General features: G+C 40.6%; 1 protein-coding gene across 3 annotated transcripts in view; it reads right to left on the bottom strand.

Annotated features, from left to right (window-relative positions):
• LOC126473830 (ras-related protein Rab-34-like) overlaps positions 1-21,239 on the bottom strand; it is a 123,692-nt gene that overhangs the window by 89,489 nt on the left and 12,964 nt on the right. The gene's annotated exons all lie outside the window — the stretch shown is intronic.

The raw sequence follows: 21,239 nt of genomic DNA on the forward strand, positions 1-21,239 counted from the left end.
ATATCTATTTCTCATTTTGCTAGAATTTCGTTTTACTTATAAATCCATCTTTCATTTAAATTTTAATCTGCATTATATTGTCAATTGTGCAATAAGTATTTAGATTATGTTTTAAATGTTTGTATGAGGATTACCTTGCAAAAAAACTGCATGTATGATAATAAAAATAGATTTGTCAAACCACTGCACAAATATAAACAGATTATTTTGTCTTTTGTTTTTTAACTGATACATCAGAACTGTAAAATAATTGAATATTGTAATATGACTACAATAGGGGGAAATATTCCACGTGGGACAAATATATATAAAAAAACAAAGATGCTGTAACTTACCAAATGAGAAAGTGCAGGTATGTTGATAGACACAATAAAAAACACACAAACACACACAAAAATTTCAAGCTTTCGCAACCCAAGGTTGCTTCCTCAGGAAAGAGGGAAGGAGAGGGAAAGACGAAAGGATGTGGGTTTTAAGGGAGAGGGTAAGGAGTCATTCCAATCCCAGGAGCGGAAAGACTTACCTTAGGGGGAAAAAAGGACAGGTATACACACACGCACACACACACGCATATCCTTCCACACATACACAGACACAGACAGACATATGTAAATGCAAAGAGGTTGGGAAGAGATGTCAGTTGATGCGGAAGTACAGAGGCAAAGATGTTGTTGAATGACAGGTGAGTTACGAGGGGTGGCATCTTGAAATTAGTGGAGGTTGAGGCCTGGTGGGTATCGGGAAGAGAGAATATATTGAAGGGCAAGTTCCCATTTCCGGAGTTCTGATAGGTTGGTGTCAGTGGGAAGTATCCAGATAACCTGGACGGTGTTTAGCCACAGGGTGATCCTCATTACCAACAAACACAGTCTGCCTGTGTCCGTTCATGGGAATGGACAGTTTGTTGCTGGTCATTTCCACATAGAAAGCTTCACAGTGTAGGAATGTCAGTTGGTAAATCACGTGGGTGCTTACACATGTGGCTCTGCCTTTGATCGTGGTCACCTTTGGGGTTACAGGACTGGAGTAGGTGGTGGTGGATGGGTGCATGGGACAGGTTTTACACCGGGGGGCGGTTACAAGGGTAGGAGCCAGAGGGTAGGGAAGTTGGTTTGGGGATTTCATAGGGATGAACCGAAAGGTTACGAAGGTTAGGTGGACAGTGGAAAGACACTCTTGGTGGAGTGAGGAGGATTTCATGAAGGATGGATCTCATTTCAGGGCAGGATTTGAGGAAGTTGTATCCCTGCTGGAGAGCCACATTCAGGGTCTGTTCCAGTCCCGGAAAGTATCCTGTCACAAGTGGGGCACTTTTGTGTTTCTTCTGTGGGAGGGGTTTGAGGGGATGAGGAAGTGGCTTTAGCTATTTGTTTCTGTACCAGGTTGGGAGAGTAGTTGCGGGATGCGAAAGCTGTTTTCAGGTTGTTGGTGTAGTGGTTCACGGATTCAGGACTGGAGCAGATTCGTTTGCCATGAAGACCTAAGCTGTAGGGAAGGGACCGTTTGATATGGAATGGGTGGCAGCTGTCATAATGGAGGTACTGTTGCTTGTTAGTGGGTTTGATGTGGACAGATGTGTGAAGCTGGCCATTGGACAGATGGAGGTCAACATCGAGAAAAGTGGCATGGGATTTGGAGTAGGACCAGGTGAATCTGATGGAACCAAAGTAGTTGAGGTTGGAGAGGAAATTCTGGAGTTCTTCTTCACTGTGAGTCCAGATCATGAAGATGTCATCAATAAATCTGTACCAAACTTTGGGTTGGCAGGCTTGGGTGACCAAGAAGGCTTCCTCAAAGCGACCCATAAATAGGTTGGTGTACGAGGGGGCCATCCTGGTACCCATGTCTGTTCCCTTTAATTATTGGTATGTTTGGTCTTCAAAAGTGAAGAAGTTGTGAGTTAGAATGAAGCTGGCTAAGGTTATGAGGAAAGAGGTTTTAGGTAGGGTAGCAGGTGATCAGCGTGAAAGGTAGTGCTCCATCGCAGCGAGGCCCTGGACGTGCGGGATATTTGTGTATAAGGAAGTGGCATCAATGGTTACGAGGATGGTTTCTGGGGGTAACAGATTGGGTGAGGATTCCAGGCGTTCGAGAAAGTGGTTGGTGTCTTTGATGAAGGATGGGAGACTGCATGTAACGGGTTGAAGGTGTTGATCTACATAGGCAGAGATACGTTCTGTGGGGGGCTTGGTAACCAGCTGCAATGGGACGGCCGGGATGTTTGGGTTTGTGAATTTTAGGAAGTAGGTAGAAGGTAGGAGTGCGGGGTGTTGGTGGGGTCAGGAGGTTGATGGAGTCAGGTGAAAGGTTTTGTAGGGGGCCTAAGGTTCTGAGGATTTCTTGAAGCTCCGCCTGGACATCAGGAATGGGATTACCTTGGCAAACTTTGTATGTAGTGTTGTCTGAAAGCTGACACAGTCCTTCAGCCTCATACTCCCAACGATCAAGTACCGTGGTCGTGGAACCCTTGTCAGCCAGAAGAATGACGATGGATCAGTTGGCCTCCAGATCACAGATAGCCTGGGCTTCAGCTGTGGTGACGTTGGGAGTAGGATTAAGGTTTTACAAGAAAGATTGAGAGGTAAGGCTGGAAGTGAAAAATTCCTGGAAGGTTTGGAGAGGGTGATTTTGAGGAAGAGGAGGTGGGTCCTGTGACGGAGGACGGAACTGTTCCAGGCAGGGTTCAATTTGGATAACCAACTTCCCTACCCTCTGGCTCCTACCCTTGTAACCGCACCCGGTGTAAAACTTGTCCCATGCACCCTCCCACCACCACCTACTCCAGTCCTGTAACCCCAAAGGTGTACACGATCAAAGGCAGAGCCACATGTGTAAGCACCCACGTGATTTACCAACTGACCTGCCTACACTGTGAAGCTTTCTATGTGGGAATGCCCAGCAACAAACTGTTCATTTGCATGAATGGACACAGGCAGACAGTGTTTGTTGGTAATGAGGATCACCCTGTGGCTAAACATGCCTTGGTGCACGGCCAGCACATCTTGGCACAGTGTTACACCGTCCGGGTTATCTGGATACTTCCCACTAACACCAACCTATCAGAACTCCGGAGATGGGAACTTGCCCTTCAATATATTCTCTCTTCCCGTTACCCACCAGGCCTCAACCTCCGCTAATTTCAAGTTGTCGCCCCTTGTACCTCACCTGTCATTCAACAACATCTTTGCCTCTGTACTTCCGCCTCAACTGACATCTCTGCCCAACCTCTTTGCATTTACATATGTCTGTGTATGTGTGGATGGATATACATGTGTGTGTGCGCGTGTGTATACCTGTCCTTGTTTCCCCCTAAGGTAAGTCTTTCCGCTCCCGGGACTGGGATGACTCCTTACCCTCTCCCTTAAAACCCACATCCTTTCATCTTTCCCTCTACTTCCCTCTTCCCTGATGAAGCAACCTTGGGTTGCGAAAGCTTGAAACCTGTGTGTGTGTTTTTTATTGTGTCTATCAACATACCAGCACTTTCTCGTTTGGTAAGTTACAGCATCTTTGTTTTTTATGAATATTGTAATAGATAAACATAATTATATTCATATTCACAAAAATTCTGATCGGAATAAGAATGATGTAAAGAAAAATGAAACAAATGAAAAAGTTAATACAACGATTAAAATTATGTGACAAAAGAATAGAAACAAAAATTGCATTTAAACTAGTTAATTGATAAAAATAATGATCAAAGTAATTTCAATACAGATTTAAAAATAAATAAAAAAATTGCGCACAAGATGAAATTCGAACCTACAACCTCCTGCACGTCAAGCTGTTTTCATACCCATTACACCATGCAAGCATGCTAAAAACGGTAACTTTTTAATGGTATTGAGTATCTTACAAAATCCCAAAATTTTTGTCCATTTCTTGCGAACGAGGGCTCATTGGGGTGAATGGCTGCAGTGTGTGATAACTTGGATCTTAACCTACATCACTGTATAGATAGTTTCAAAAAGTCGATTGCGCTGCTGGGGACCTCTCCTTGTATGACCACACATCAGTCAGCTACATGTGAGCTGCTGATTTTCCTTTAATTTATATATTGTTCCATTCAAGAATTTCCATTGTTATTACAGTTCACTTACGCGCATTCAGAGAATGCTTGGACAACATACAACATCTTCACATGTAGTTTCAAACAGAGTTTGTTCTGTCTGAGAGAAAGTATCTGTGATCGTGTAAGCTAGGAGAAGAACCTCTACTAATCCTTGATCACTGTCTAGCTGATATGTTGCAATCAGATGATGGAAAAATAAAAACATAATGGCATTAACTCAGCTGCTCAAACAATCAAGGTGTGTGTATTTAAGGCTCATTACTGCTATAACTGCTCACTTCAGTAGTGATATCACATGAGGAAATGGAAATGTTCTTGAAATCTATAAATCTGAAGATTGTAGTGTACTCAGTACAACAGGGTAAAGCATCAGTCTGGGCACTATTACGGACTCCTAGGACAAGTGTTCTAGTGAAGAAAATGTAGCAGATACACTGCTACTGACAGAAGTTGAATGCATTATTGATCTTTAAGACTGAATTGCCTGGCAGTCATTGACAACAAGGAACTGAATTCAGAGATCATAGATGACAAAGACATCACTGATGCTGTATGGAATGGGAGTGGTAAAGTGTTTGGAGATGAAAATGAAAAAAGCGTAAAAGATGTTCCCAGTACACATGAAATGTTGGATAATATAAACAAAGTCAATTCACTTTTAGCCTCTCATAAAGATAAAACAGTATGAACAAAAGAAAATACATAATGACTCACCAGAAAAAGCTGACTGATTCATTTAAAGCAGTGGAAAACTGAACCTCCAGTAGTTTGCAGACAGCATTGTAAATAGTTCCGTGTTTTGTAGTATTTTATATACTGTAGTGCAATACGATATTTCATTTGGAACTACTGTAGTGTTACTGTTAGGTTGCTGTTTGAGTATAAGTTTATTTAATTGCAGCATATGATAACTTTTTAAAATGTTTTACTTCTAATGTTCTTTAAATTTATTAAATTTAAATACTGTAAAATATGTAGTTCACTGACTCATCAAATAGGAGATAATGACATGAGATATGATTATGATATTGATGATGATGATGACAAAAAAACTTAGTACAATTTAACAATACATTACATGCTCTTTTAAATTTTCCATGCATAATTTTTCATTTCATGTCTCACTCATGATGTACAGTGGTAACAATACAAAGCAAGGGTGAAGCATATCCCAAGTTGAAATGTTCAGTGCAGTGCAAGAACACACACTAATCTAATTCAGCAAGCTTTCTTAGTATATTTTATGAGACAGTTCATGAGGAATATGTGTTGTATTGCTAAATACAAACTGTTTGAGGAAGTAAATTACCTATTAAATGCAATACTACCCAAAAGGGATTATATGTAAGAAAGTCATATTTTCTATTTTTATAGTTTCTGCGCTCAGTTATAATGTTTCTGCATAATGTTCAGGTTAACAGACAGTTTCTTATTGCAATAAAGTTAACACCAGTGCCTTCCTAAAAGTTATTCTGAATTATTCAAAATAAAGTGAAACACCACAGTTTTTGCTGCTTATGTAAAACAAGGAAAATGGATAAAAGCCCCTTTAACCTCTCAGTTATAGATATATCATATTAAATTTTTGTGCCTTTTTTGTGGTTGCCTTATGGTGTACTTTCCAATCTTAAGTATTTTAAATAACTTTCCCTTGCCCTGGAAATCATTCTACCCAGGAAAAAGTGCCAGTACACAGAACATTTTCTGCCAAAATGTTTTAAACCAGCTATTGAAAAAACACCACCTCAGAGAAATCCTAAAGAGTAATGTGCAGTAAAATTCTCACTGTAGAGTGTAGGAACTCTGAAAAACGTCTCTCCTATGAGCCATCAGGTCACTTTTATTTTTGTGATGTGTAGCTGGAGTCAGTCCAAACAAATACTACCCATCATGTCTTCCATGTGAAAACCCACTGTCAACAGAAAGCATTGGCTTGGTTGGTTGATTTGTGGGGGTTGGAGGGACCAGACTACAAAGGCCATTAGTCCTGCATTGGCTTGTTTCATGTTAACAACAAAATAATTTTTAAAGCAGACTTTCATATACCCATTCAATAGAGCAGTCCCAAATTTGACTAGGGCAAAATCATTCACTTTATCAATATTTATGAGGGGCATTCAATAAAACTCAAACACATTCTTTTTTCTCAGCCAATTTCAGTTGGAAAAAATGCAGAATTTGTTGTTGGACATCGTGAAGTATTCCTGCTTCAGCCTCTATGGCTTCATGAAGTGGTGAAACTTTACATAGCCTCGAAAATGGCTTCATAGTGGAGGTGATGTCACTGAGTTTCTTTTGGCAGAAAATCAGAGCATCACACAAATTCATAGGTGCCTGCAGAACATCTATGGAGACGTGGCAGAGAACAAAACACGGTGACTCACTCGGAGAGGCACCTGTCATCATGACGAGAAGGTCGCACAATCCTGTCTGATCTCCCGCGTTCCAGCCAGCTACACACAGCTGTGACTACTGCAATGTTGGAAATGATTTCAGCTTTTTCAGTGCCATAAAAATGCAAATGAACTTCTCCTTACCCATGACAACGCAAGGCCTCATACAAATCTGTACACACAAGAGGAGCTTCACAAAACTTCATTGGACTGTTTGTGAGTTAACGGGAATTTCGCTCTCATTTAAGTATATGGCTGAGGGAGTCAACCTTCAAGATTTGTGAAATGAACCCTGTCGCCGAGGACCGTGTATCACAAAGGGCGCAAATTAACTATGAGATGGGAAATTCATAGGTGTCTATTGTCTATTGAGGCCTAAGTGCTGTAGTGTGAGAGTGAGACAGGCGAGTACCTACATCATAGGGAAACCCAACAGAAGGCTTTTGTGGCCAAGGAGATGTAGCAGTGTTAAACATTGCAGACCTAAGATTGACCATAAAGGGAAACATTTATGAAAACTATTTAATTCTGTAGTAGTGCAGGGAATGAAGCCACAGTAATTTTTATCTCCCATCCTTCATAAAATTTCATGGTGATCCCAATAAAACTTGAATATTGATCATATCTATAATAGTTTAGGATTTACTGTTAAAGTGAAATTAACATGTTTTGTAACAAAGACCTGAATTCTAAAATCTGAACACTTTGATCGATCTTAACAATCGACATTTCATATAGAAGCTCATCATCAAAATGATAAATGTTGTAAATATCAACTCTGTGACTTTATTTGTTTACAATATATAGTAAATTTAAGTAATCAGTATTTTCAGTTAAGCATCAGATCATCATTTCCTCCACACAAAACACATTGAACGATGGCAGCATGACACCTTTTGAATCATTAGGTAATAGAATATTTGTTGTAAAGTTTACTGTGTAATAGTTACTTTTGTTCTTTATTTATTTATCAGAAAGCACATTGATGCGAGGCTACGGGCCATGAAATTCAAAGTAGAGAAGGAAACTGTATTCGTTTTATGTAAAAGAATGTAACATTTATTATGTAATGGGTATTACTGTTACTTTATTTAGAATGTGAAAGTGGTCAAACTTTGATTATTTAAATATGTAAAAATGTAAAGTAATGTAGAATAAGCTGTAGCCAATCAGTTGGACGGCTTCAGGAAAGGGAACTTCGCTAGTCAGTTGAGCAAAGATGTTCAGCGTGCGGGAAACGCAGTTGAAGACGGGTAGGGGACAGTGCTGGTTGAGACACCCATGGGGACAGTTCTGGTCTAGACACCAAAGAGTACAGTTCGGATGTAGACACCAAAGGGTGGAGTTCATTTCGGATTGAGATGCAAAAGCGGACAGTCAGTCTTTAGGCAGCTTCACACAACTTAGAAAATTTCGCATTGTGTGGTATAACGGGACTTAGTCTCTGAGTGGTGAGCAGCTGCACGCCTGGTGTGAACTCTAACGTTTCGAGTACTTAATGAGGTGGACTTTTAATTCGCGATGAGATGGTGAATGATCGAACTGTATCAAATGGATATACGCTCGAGTGCAACAGTAACTATAATGCCACCACTTTTGCTATTAGTTTGCTTTCTGAATAAACATTATTCTAACCAAATTGCAACTGTGTGGCCTACATCATTTATGGGTCATTAATTTAGTTCACGATATTATTATTGCTGTTATTGTATGTTATGTTAACACTGTATTTTGCAAACTTGCCATCAGCCAGACAATTCAACCAAAGGGTCACAAGTGTCTAATTTAGGGCATGTAATGCAACACGTGCGGTTCAACCCTTAGACGAGATAGAGTTCATTTTGATGAAGAGGAACTGCAGAGCGGTACCATGTGGGAATAAGGCTGTCGCTCTGAACAGAGATTACGCTGAAAAATAGAGTTTTGTATCCACAAGAATGGGGAATAATATGATGTATTGGAATCCTGAATAGAACCAACCTTCTTTCAGAAAAAATTGTTGCATTACTTATTGAATGCCTCTCATATTAACAGTGACTGTTAAAAATGAATAATAACCATTACTCCAGCAGCAGTCCTTGCCCAATTTGATCTGTCTCATAACACCATGCAGTGCACTGTCTTTTACTACAATTCGGCAGTGCTCAGTTGCTGCTGATGTACTGATAATTCTTCATGTTTTACGGCCCCTATTAACATATATCGCTAATCCGGATATACGCCAGACTAAATTGGGACTGCTCTATCAAGTGGGCACACAAAATTATGCTTTAAAAATTATTTTGCTAGTACCAGGCAATACACTCAAGTTTTATGTTGAAACTAGGTGTGTCATGGAATATATTATGAGTGATATTTATTTGAGCCAATTCCATCATATTGCAAATATATGCCAAAACATCACAGAAAATTTGACGAGATTTTACTGGACTGGCAGGGTCCGCTAACCAAGCGCACTGCACCTCAATAGTACCTCCCCCAAACCTTAAGAATGAGTATCTCTAAGTGGAGAAAGATATTTTGAAACTGACTCAGGAACTTTAATTTCGCATGGACTACACTCTTTCACACGGAGCAGATGACTTTATTAGAGGCAATACACATTGCATATGCACACTGCGGAGCGCCTACATCTTGCTGCCTCTTAGGGGCATAACCAATAGTAAAAGACAGCTTGTGTCATCACGAAGTGTCAGGAAACATTTTGTCTCTGACGAAAGTTGTTCTCCATGACATGATGTCTTTAGACATCTGATGCAAGCATGATGCACTGCAACAACAGACGGAACAATAAATGAAAATCAAAAGTGTTATAGATTTGTTTCAGTACATGGTTTATTACTCAACTTAGGAAAAAACACATAATCCATTCAATTCCATACAAGGTAAAATATATTTTCATCAATAACAATACATGATAGAGAAAGGAAATATATACAACTGATTACTCAAAATTTCTGAGTGTGAATACTGATCAGAGCTGATTTGAAGATTTTGGTGATGAAAGCATTACAAAAATTAACTCAGTTTGCATACTTCCACTCACTGTTCCCATATGGAATAGTTTTCTAGGGCAGTTCCACACATAGGTACAAAGTATTTATTCAAAAGAAATGGCAGTAAGGGTATTTGGTATCCATTCTTGAATTTCATGTCAGCAACTATTTAAAAAATTAAGCCTACTGCACTAACAACACCATTTCAATACATTACTCCCTTATTAAATTTCTCAAGAACAATCAGGTACAATTTGAAAATAATAGTAGCTTTTGGAGTTGGTGGCTCCTTCTTCTGGTCGAAGGGTTGAAGTCGAAGGAAAAAAGATGAAGGAACACTTTAGGAAATGGAGAAAGTTATGGAAATGTTGCCCAGAGCCCTGGGTCAGGGGAGACTTACCCAACATGACGAGAAGGACAGACTGATGGAGACTGTACTGCATGAGATCTGTAACCATGGGAGCTTAAATGTGAAAGGCAGGGTGATAAGCAAGACCGAGATTACTAACAAAACAGTGTGTAGGAGTTAATAAGGGCAGAAAGCTAAGTGCCCTATACGTGGTAGGTGGGTAGGTGAGGGAGAGGGGGAGCGGGAGGGGATGGACAGTGCTGAGAACAAAGGATATAGAAAACTAAAAGGGAATGTAGGAAAGGAATGGTTACTGAAAAGAAATGCTGAGACCAAACCAAGTAATGTAAATGTAGAACAAGTGGATGTCAGAAAGAACCAAGGACATATTGTAATACCAGTTCCCAAACCATCTCCAATGCTCGAAACCCTCCTTTCTTACTGCAATGAATCCGATCACATATTATAATCAGTCCTTTTGAAAACACACTTTTGCACTACGCAAACCAAGATCCCACATTCTGTTTCTTGAAACCGCTTGTCCCTGGGAGTTACCCCCAAAGCCCTAACATTGAAAGTCCCTGTTTCTGGATGTAACCCTACTCTTCACCAACCCCTTTTACAGTTTCAAATACAGCAATCTCCTGCACTTACCTGGCTAATCTGTGATCTATATATCTCATCTGCCAAATTACACTCCACCAGACTTGTCTTCTTCTACAAAATCCTGCAGTTATATGCTCCACGTGTATGCAGATGGTACCGTTGACGACGGCAACTTTAAACTACAACGACAGGCCAAACTTCACTGCAAAATGCTATCCTATCTTCTACTAAACTACTTCAACAGTGGTGTTTCCATTTCTGTCTCTGTCCCGCTCCTAAATGACCACATCATCAACCACCACTCCTCTCCTACTAATTGAACTTGATCAATCTCCTTAACACCCCCAGCCTTTAACACTGCCTCCCAGAACTATGGTAACTCATGATCACAAGAAGCAGCCACAACAGCACAGTGTTCTCAACCTCTCATCTAAGGTCCTCTCCCCTCCAGAGTTATCTGTATTATCCAAGCGTCTCACTTTCAAGGAGTCTGTAAGCGAGGGTCCACTCAAGGTTTCTGACACTTCTACAAACAGCATCTGCCACCGAGATCCCGTCCCTGTGATAACTGACATACAGTCCCTCCTTGAAATCTCAGGCCCCTGACAAGGACTACCACATCACTCCACATAACTTCTTACCCTACCCAAACCACACAATCCCACCTTTTACCTTCCTCCTGAGATCCAGAAACCGAAACACCCTGACTCTTCCATAGTCGCTAGCTTCATAAAACACACTGAACGTATATCTGCTTTAATTGATCGACAGTTGCAACCTACAGTATAAAGACTCCCCCTATTATAAAGACACCAACTATTTCCTAGGTTGTCTGAAATCTCTGCCCGTTCTACTCCCACCATATACCTTGCTTGTCACCACTGACGCCACCTCCCTCTGCACCAACATTCACATGTACATGGTCTGTCTGCTGCTGAACATTATCTCAACCAACACCTATCTGATTCCAAAGCATGATGTTCTTCCTGCTTACCGTCACTAACTTTATACTTACGAACAACTACTCTACCTTTGATGGGCAGACATACAAACAGATCAGGTGCACAGCGATGGGCGCCAGGATGGATTCTTTGTATGCCAACCTTTACTGGATTACCTGCAGGGGGATTTCGTAGGATCCATAAGCCTTCTTCACCTGGATCAGTATAGGTACATTGATTACATCTTTGCCAGAAGCTGACTTGTTAAAATGTTTGGAATCTCTAAGTGCATTCTCCCAATTAAATTTCACAGTCCTATTCTGAATCCCGTGCCACTTTCCTTGAAATTGACCTCATTTCACCAAGCATCAGTTATGCACTTCTGTTCAAATTAAACCTACTAACAAACAACAGTACTTACATTTTGTCAGTTGTCACCCTTTCCATGCCAAACGTCTCCTCCCTTGCAGACTTGGCTTTCAAGGCAAACATATTTGTTCACCACCATTCTCACCTCGGCCTTCACAGGACATAATTATCCCACCAGTCTAGTTCAAAAGCAGATTTCCTGGCCCATCGCATCCAATTCTGGTACTGCCAATGCCTCCAAAAAATAACTCGTCACTCAGAATTATCCTGGGTGTCGAATGTATTAATCAACTATTTTGATAAGGCTACGACTTCCCAAAATGATGCCCTGAAATAAGGTCCATTCTTCACAAGCAAGTTCCAATCAAAATGTGTGCCTACAAAGTATCATCTCAGTTGTGAGACTCGATTCCTGATTTCCTGTCAGTAATTGATAGAAAGTCACTGAGTAAAACAGAAGTGATATCTGGCGTTTCCCAAGGAAGTATTATAGTCCCTCTGCTGATCCTTATGTACATAAACAATTTAGGAAACAATTTGAGCAGCCCTCTCAGATTGTTTGCAGACGATGCTGTCGTTCATTGTGTAGTAAATCTGTCAGATCAAAATCAATTGCAAAATGACTTGGACATGATATCTGAATAGTGTGAAAAGTGGCATTGCCTCTCAACAAGGAAAAGTGTGATGTCACCCACACAAGTACAAAAAGAAATCAGTTAAATTCCGATTACACAATAAATCACACAAATTTAAAGCCAGAATCTAACAATGGAAGATTCAGGATGGAATAATGATGATATTAAGAAAATGATAGATTGCTACTCACGATATAATAGGGATGTTGAGTTGCAGACAGGCACAACAAAAAGACTGCTAAATAAGTAAACTTTCGGCCAAAATGCCGCCTTCTGAATTAGACAACACACATACACACCATCGCAACTCACACACACATAACCACTGTCTCTGGTTGCTGAGGCCAGACTGTGAGTGATAGGGAATGATGGGAAAAGCAACCTGGCTAGTGGAGGGAAGGAGGATGCTGGTGGTGGAAAGGGGGGGGGGGGGGGGGGGGGGGGAGGATAGTAGGGGACAGTAAAATGCTGCTTGTGGTGGCGATGAGGTGGGGAGAGGGTAGGGGAGCTAGGTGCAGTCAGGAGGTTATACAGAGGGTGGAAATTGAGAGAGAGAAAGAGAGAAAGAGAGAGAGAGAGAGAGAGAGAGAGAATACTACTATGGGTGCATTGTTGGAATAGAAGGCTGCGAAGTACTGGAGTGGGAAAAGGGAAGGTGATAGGTGGGTGAAGGACAGTGACTAATGAAGGTTAAGCCCAGGAGGATTATGGGATGCAGGACATACTGTGGAGAACAGTTCCCACATGTGCATTCAGAAAAGCTGGTGTTAGTACGAAGAATCCAGATGGCACAGGCTGTGAAGCAGTCACTGAAGTGATGAACATTGTGCTGGGCAATGTGCTCAGCAACTGGGTGGTCCTCAGCAACTGGGTGGTCCAGCTGTTTCTTCGACACAGTTTGTCAGTGGCCATTCATGAGGGCAGACAACTTGTTGGTTCTAGAATGAAATTTTCACTCTGTACCGGAGTGTGCTCTGATATGAAACTTCCTGGCAGATTAAAACTATGTGCTGCACTGAGACTCGAACTTGGGGTCTTTGCCCTTTGTGGGCAAGTGCTCTACCATCTGAGCTACCCACGCACGATTCATGACCTGTCGTCTCAGCAAGGCAAAAGGTCCCAAGTTTGAGTTTCAGTCTGGCACACAGTTTTAATCTGCTATGAAGTTTCATATCAGCACACACTCCACTGCAGAGTAAAAATTTCATTCTGGAAATATCCCCCTGGCTGTGGCAAAGCCATGTCTCTGCAGTATCCTTTCTTTCAGGAGTGCTAGTTCTGCAAGGTTCGCAGGAGAGCTTCTGTGAAGTTTGGAACGTAGGAGATGAGGTACTGACAGAATTAAAGCTGTGAAGATGGGTCATGACTCGTGCTTGGGTAGCTCAGACGGTAGAGCACTTGCCCGCAAAAGGGAAAGGTCCTGAGTTCAAGTCTCGGTCCAGCACATAGTTTTAATCTGCCAGGAAGTTTCAACTTGTTGGTTGTCATGCCCACGTAAGACATAGCACAGTGACTGCAGCTTAGCTTGTTGATCACATGACTACTTTCACAGATAGCCCTGTCTTTGGTGGGATAGGTGATACTTGTGACTAGACTGGTGTAGGTGATGATGGGAGGATGATGTATGGGACAGGTCTTGCAGCTAGGTCTATTACATGGATATGAGTCAAGGGGCAAGAGGTTGGGAGTAGGGGTTGAGTAAGGAAGGACAAGGAGATTGTGTAGGTTCGTTAGGCAGTGGAATGCCACTGTTGCAGGGATGAGAAGGACAATGTGCTCAGTAACTGGGTGGTCTAGCTGTTTCTTGGCCACAGTTTGTCGCTGGCCATTCCCTTGCTATATTTCAAGAGGAAATGCTCATCACTATCAATGCGACGGCAACTGGTGGGTAGGCTGTATGGAAAGGACTTGTTGGTGTGGAATGGGTGATAGCTATCACAGTGGAGGTATACTGGTGGGTTTTAGGTTTGATATGGATGGAGTTACTGATGTAGCTATCTTTCAGTTGGAGGTCAGCAACGAGGAAGGTGCTTGCTGGGTTGAGGAGGACCATGAGAAACGAAGGGGGAAGAAGGTGTGAGATTCTGGAAGGATGTGGATAGGGGTATCCTCATCCTTGATCCAGGTCACGAAGATATCGTCAATGAATCTAAACCAGGTGAGGGGTATGTAGGAAAGATTCCTCTAGATGGCCCATGAAAAGGTTGGCATAGGATGTGCCATGAGGTGCCCATTGCCCTACCATGGATTTGTATGTAGGTGATGCCATCAAATGAGAAGTCATTGTGAGTGAGGATATAGCTGGTCATGGTGACCAGGAAGGGGTTATAGGTTTGAAGTCCATTGGGGACTGGGAACGATAGTGCTCAACAGTAGTGAGTCCATGGGCACTAAGGATGTTAGTGTAAAGGGAGGTGGCATGAATAGTGAGTAAAGGAACAGGAACTGTTGAGAGTTGGTAGAGGAAATGGTTGACACCTTTTATATAGTAGGGTAGGTTGCGAGTAACAGACAGAAGGTGTTGGTCTACAAGAGCAGAGTGTCTCTCAGAGGGGGCATAGTAACCACCCACAATGGGGCATCCTGGATGATTGGGTTGACGACGGGCTGAAGATCCTGATGGATTTCTGGAATGGGCCACTGTGGCAGACTTTGTAGGTGGGCGAATTGGACAGCTGGTGGAGTCCTTCTGACAGGTAATTCTTGCAGTTGAAAACCACAGTGGAGGAGCCTTTGTCAGCAAGTAGGATTATAAGGTTGGAATCAGTTTTGACTTGGGGAATGATGGTGAGGTGCAAGGTTCAGGGTTAAGACATTATGGAAAGTAACAGGGGGTGATCTGAGGGCAGGGGGAGTATCATGGTTGGATAGAGGAGTAAACTGAGTCGGGCATGGTTCAACATTGGTCTCTGGTTGGGTCTGATTGGTAGGGTTGGTGGCGAAAAAATGTTTCCAATGTAGGGATTGGGAGAAGGAGAGAAGGTCTGTAATAAGTCCAGCATGATTGAATTTGGGAGTGGGGTAAAAGGTAAGGCCTTTTGAAAGGATTGATACTGCCATGGGACTGAGGATTTTGGAGGAAAGTTTCTACATGAGCATGAGAACCAACAAGCTGTTTGTCCACATGAAAGGCCACTGACAAACTATAGCCAAAAAAATAGCTGCACCGCCCAGTTGCTGAGTACATTGCCCATCACAACGTTCTTCATTTCAATGACTGCTTCACATCCTGTGCTATCTGGATTCTTCCTACCAACATCTGCTTTTCTGAATTGCACAAGTGGGAACTCTCTTTGCAATATATTTTACATCCCATAACCCTCCTGGCCTTAACTTTTGTTAGTCACTGTCCTTCACCCACCATCACCTTCACTGTTCCTACTCCTGCATTACATAGCCTTGTACTTCACCAATGCACCCATAGTATTTTTTTTTTTCTTCTTCTCTTATTTTCCATTCTCCGTCTAACCTTTCATGTGCACTCAGCTGCCCTACCTTCTCCCCACCTCATCCCTGTATGGTACCACAAGCAGCATTTAACCGTCTCCCACCCCTACCATCCTATCCCTCCCTCCTTACACCAGCCTCCTCCTTATTCCCACCACTAGACTGCTTCTCCCATCAAGACTATCTTTTTCATACTAATGCCAGATTCAAAGGTTGTGAATTTACCTAGATACTTAGAGATTACGCTCATGAATAACTTAAACTGGAACGATCACATAGATAATGTTGTGGGGATAACTCATCAAAGACTGTGTATTGGAAGAACACTTAGATTGTTTAGCACATCTACTAAAGAGACTGCCTACACTACACTTGTCCGACATTTTCTGGAGTACTGCTGTGTGGTGTGGGATTTGCATCAGACAGGATTGATGGAGAACATCAAGAAAGTCAAAAGAACAGGAACTCATTTTGTATTGTCAGGAAACAGGGAAGAAAATGTCACAGACATGATATGCAAGGTGGGGTGGCAATCATTAGAACAAAGGCACTTCTTGTTGAGGTGGGATCTTTTCAAGAAATTTAAAATATTAACTTTCTCCACTAAATGCAACAATATTTTATTTGTGCCCATCAATGCAGGGAGAAATGGTCATTGTAATGTAATAAGAGAAATCATAGCTCATATGGAAAGATTTCACGGTTCTTTTATCCTCCGCACTGTTAGAGTGTGGAAAGGTAGATAAATAACTTGAAGGGGTTCAAAAAACCCTCTGACAGGCATTGCAAGCTGCAGAGTAGTCATGGAAGTACAGGTGTAGATGTGACACAATGAATCTTCTAGAGTATATTGAGATCCATATACATAAGAACACTTTTCTTCAGCTAATTATGAGTGAGCAAACAGAGTCATCCAACATTGTTTAATTTAAAATTTTTACTCTTTTGCATAAAAACAATATAAATTGCCTATACCTTTATTGTAAAACCCACATTTATATGGTATTCATAGTCTGATATACAAAAACATAACAACTTATTTCTTACATTATAAGTGGCCAATCAGTGAACTGTATCTCATTACTATTTAAAGCGTAGGTTGCAACTTTAGACCTGATGTTCAAACTCATTTTTAACACTTTCCACCCCCCCCCCCCCCAAAAAAAAAAAAATCTTACTGATCTCTTTTAATGTATCAGTCATCCAATGCCCATGTTCAATCTGATTCTGTTCAGTATACTAAGATAGCAGCATCTCTCATATGTTTTAACTAGGCAATCAGTATAAAAGAATCATAATGCTATTTATTTTATAGAATGCAACTTTAGATTCAATTTTTATACTCAGTTTTATTATTGCAACAACAAAAGATAAAAAAGTGTTATTGTGCTCTTGTATTTTACATAACGTTTGTCATCTGATGTCCAAGTTCAATGCTGGTTCCATTCAATCTACAAATACCTTATCTATTCACAATGTAACATATATTAGATCTGGTTAGATAGTTCACACAAACCAACCTTCCATTGTTTATACACAGGGTGATTATAACTAAAGTTAATCTTTCGAAATACTGTAGAAATAACACCATTGGTCAGAATGATGTCAAACTGCAACGGAATATTATCGGAGAAAGGGGGAGGGGACTGTGAAAATTGATCAATAGATGGTGCTGTGTGTGTCAGAATACGTAAATGAAAACACCTGTCATACACACGGCCCATTGAAGTTGGTATAAACACGCCGGTACACAGCTTTTTCTCTTTTCGCGTCTGCGACATTTGCCATGACTGTCTCAATGCAGGATCGTGCTCTGCTTGTAAAGCTGTATTACAAAAATGATGACTGTACACACATTTCTCTGCAGAAGTTCTGGACACTGAAGGGTTTGAAAAAAGGTGTTGGTCCAATGACTGCTGTGGGTCTGGAGAAAATGATTCGGAAATTCAAAAAGATGGGTTCTTTTGGTGTGCAGCCTGGTAAAGGGAGGAAACAAATTGATTCAACTTCAGTGGAAGCAGTGGCCACAGCAATACAGAAGGAGATGAGGGGTGGTGTGCAAATGTGTAGTGCATGGAGAATTGCCCGAACATTGGACATACTCTTGAGCATGGTGTGTAAAATCTTACGAAACATCCTTCTTTGCTATCCATTCAAAATTACCCATGTGCAAGAGTTGCTTCCTGTTGACCTGCCAGCAAGAGAAACCTTTGCTTTGGAATTTCTTGCTCGCATGGAAGTGGGCAGTGATTGGCCATGGAAGATTTTGTGGACAGATGAAGCCCAACTCCATCTGACAGGATATGTCAATACACAGAATTGTCATATATGGGCAATGAAAAATCCATAAGCAAATCAATCAGTGCCACTTCACCCTGCAATGGTCACTGTGTGGTGGGTTTATGGCATCGTTTATTATAGGGCCATAGTTTTTCGAAGAGACAGGTGCTTCTGGTCCTGTTACCTGTACCATCACTGGTAAGTGCTATGAGTGTCTTTTGCGCAACCACATCATTCTGTGATGAAGCAAGTTGGGATAATTTTACTTCCCCTCTTGTTTTGCCATCTGCCTCCTTAAATTCATTTTTTCACTTTCAACTAATCGCTATTAACTAACACGCGTATAATCTGCATTTTCATAAAAGAGAAAGGTTGGCCCTCAGTTTTAAAGAATAGAACACCAGATCTATTTTGTGCTTAGTTTTATGTATGTCATTTGAATTTATAATTTAGGTGAAATCAGTAATTGTTTCATAACTTAAATTCTATTGTTGGTGTATAAACAAATATAAATTCTGTAATAATTGTAAACATTTGGAAGACAAAATGCTAGTATTCTTAAAGTATCTATTTGGTTCTAATCGGAAACATGTTAGCAAAACCAGCCCTTAATTAATTCCAAAGTAATTAACAGTTTTGTCAAAAGTGTTGTTTGCGTAGCTAAATTTGTTAATTTCATGATTTAAACAAATAATTCAGCTTAACCCTTGTAGTAGAAGAAACTGTTAAAAAGAACCAATTTTTCTATGTATTCAGTTAATTTAATGCGTTAAGTTTTAATTGTAATTTCTGTAAATTTAACTTCAACCAATGTGTAGATTCAGTAGCTATTTTTGTGATGATATATAACGGCCTTATTTTTGGTCACAAGACACGTCAGTCCACGGCCGAGTTTCAGCTGAGAAGCCTGTGTTGGTTAGAACAACAACAATGCTTCAACTTAACTGTGGAATAAGTGTTAAACAATTAGGCCATGTGTAAAAACAATGATAGTGCCTGCTCCATACATACTTTCTATTCTTCAAGAACTGTGAACTCTGTGGTTAGGTTTTTACTGCTCGCAGATCTTCAATAGTAAGCTATTTTAGCAGCATGTGGACATTCGCCTGCAACCTAATAAAGAGGCTTATCGAAAGTTAAACAATAGTGCACTGGCCATATAGCGGTGTATTATTAGGGGTTTGTGAACAGTGAAATTAAAGTACTTGGAAATGCAACTGTGCACCTGTCAGCTACATTATTTACAGAAGTCAGTGTCAGAATCAACAACGCATTTTTCAGCCAGTGTAGCAATGCAGTATGTCGACACCAAGGACAACAATTGAAGACTTAAAGTAAGCAGAACCATCACAATTCCAGCTCTCCAACAGCGTGGATGTATCGATGGGATCATTTTTATGCAAGATGGCACACCTCTGTACATTGCAAGTCCAGTTAAGCAGCTGCTGAAACGCCATTTTGGAAATGCTAGAATTATCAGCAGCCATTTCCCTACAGCCTGGCCATCCCAGTCACCTGATCTTAATCCGTGTGACTTCTGCATGTGGGGCTATCTGAAAGATGTTGTGCTCAGTGTTCCGATGGCAAACGTAGCTGCATTGAGGGCACTCATTGCGCAACATGTTCATTTCGAACAGTTGTGGAACATGCTGTTTGTCGATTTCAACTTGTTGCAGAAAATGGTGGACAGCATACTGAACATGTTTTGTGCCAGTCACACGGAAATTAATAATCTGATTTGATTTCCATTGATGCTTTTTATGAGGCTTTCGGCCTCAAGACAATTAAAAACCGATGTGGTTGATGCTTTTTATGTGGTTTTTGGCCCCGTGACAATTAAAAACTGATGTGAGTGATGCTCGAGGTGATATGACCTTGTCGTGATGGATAGGCTTATGTAACCAACAGTATCACACCTGTACACCCATGCACACTGAGTAGTATAGTTTGTTTTAATGTCAAACATACATCTTAAGCGTTGTTGTACAATTCATTTGTCATTTGCAGTCGACCACTATTAAATTATGATGCTTACAGTGCCATCTACTGCTAATATTTTGTAACTATTTATTTTTCTTCTGCTATATGTTTTCCCACTTCTACAATAATATTCGGTTGCAATTTGATGTCATTCTGACCAGTTGTGTTATTTTACAGTGGTTTGAAGTTCAACTTTAATTATAATCACCCTGTATAATATTTGTTTTTGTAATCTTACCCATTCAATAGAATGCCATTTTGAATTCATTGTACAAAGTTTTAATCCTCCGTTTGACTTTTGAAATTAATGTCATCGCTCTAGCAAAGACTTATTTTACTGTGACTACACACTCTTTACTAGTCTAACATCTTTGAAACTATTGTCTATGTCACTCAGGTGAAGCTAGACAACATTTTGTAAATGGTGAGCATGTGTGCTGTCATAAAACATAAAATAATTCATGTTAAAGCACTTTACAGAGAATTAAACAGCACTCACATAGTGCAAATGAAAAAAATGTGTTAATTTTAAAAGCATAATACACAAGTATACACCATATAAGTTAGGGCCACATTTAATGTTTCATTGACATGAAAATCATATCTCAATTTTTCTGTGAAAAAGGGAAAAGAAGAAGTGAAAATCTCTTGTAAGTTTATCAAATTGTGAATGAAAAATGTTTTGCTTGTCTTAGTGCACCAAAACAGTAAATGAGTACAAATCAAGGCCCCAGTAGAAAGCACTTGAAGACGAATTTTTAATAATTCTGAAACCTGTAATGGTCTGATTTAAATAAACTTTTTAAAACTATACATGAAGCTAGTTGCTGTTTAAATTACAAATTTTGCAACTGAACTACAGCCAGTGTTCTCAATACACCAGCTTATCAACTTCCAGCAAGATAGCTGTGCTACCTTATTCCAACTCCTACTACTCAGCTAACAATTTCGCTTTGTCATATTTCCCTGAAAACATATACATTCTTCCACTTTCCCTTACACTGATTCCAAAAGTTATCCCAGGTAGATTCTCTCCTGTCATGCCATCCAAACATTGAGGGACCAGGTGCAGTATAATGACGATGACACAGCCAATGACCCATCTCACATCTGTGTGGTATCTCAGCACCTTAATACGCTGTTTTGAGCCATTGCTGCATGATGAGTAGAC

This window comes from Schistocerca serialis, chromosome 4 (assembly GCF_023864345.2).
Source record: "Schistocerca serialis cubense isolate TAMUIC-IGC-003099 chromosome 4, iqSchSeri2.2, whole genome shotgun sequence".
NCBI classification, from domain to species: Eukaryota; Metazoa; Arthropoda; class Insecta; order Orthoptera; family Acrididae; genus Schistocerca; species Schistocerca serialis.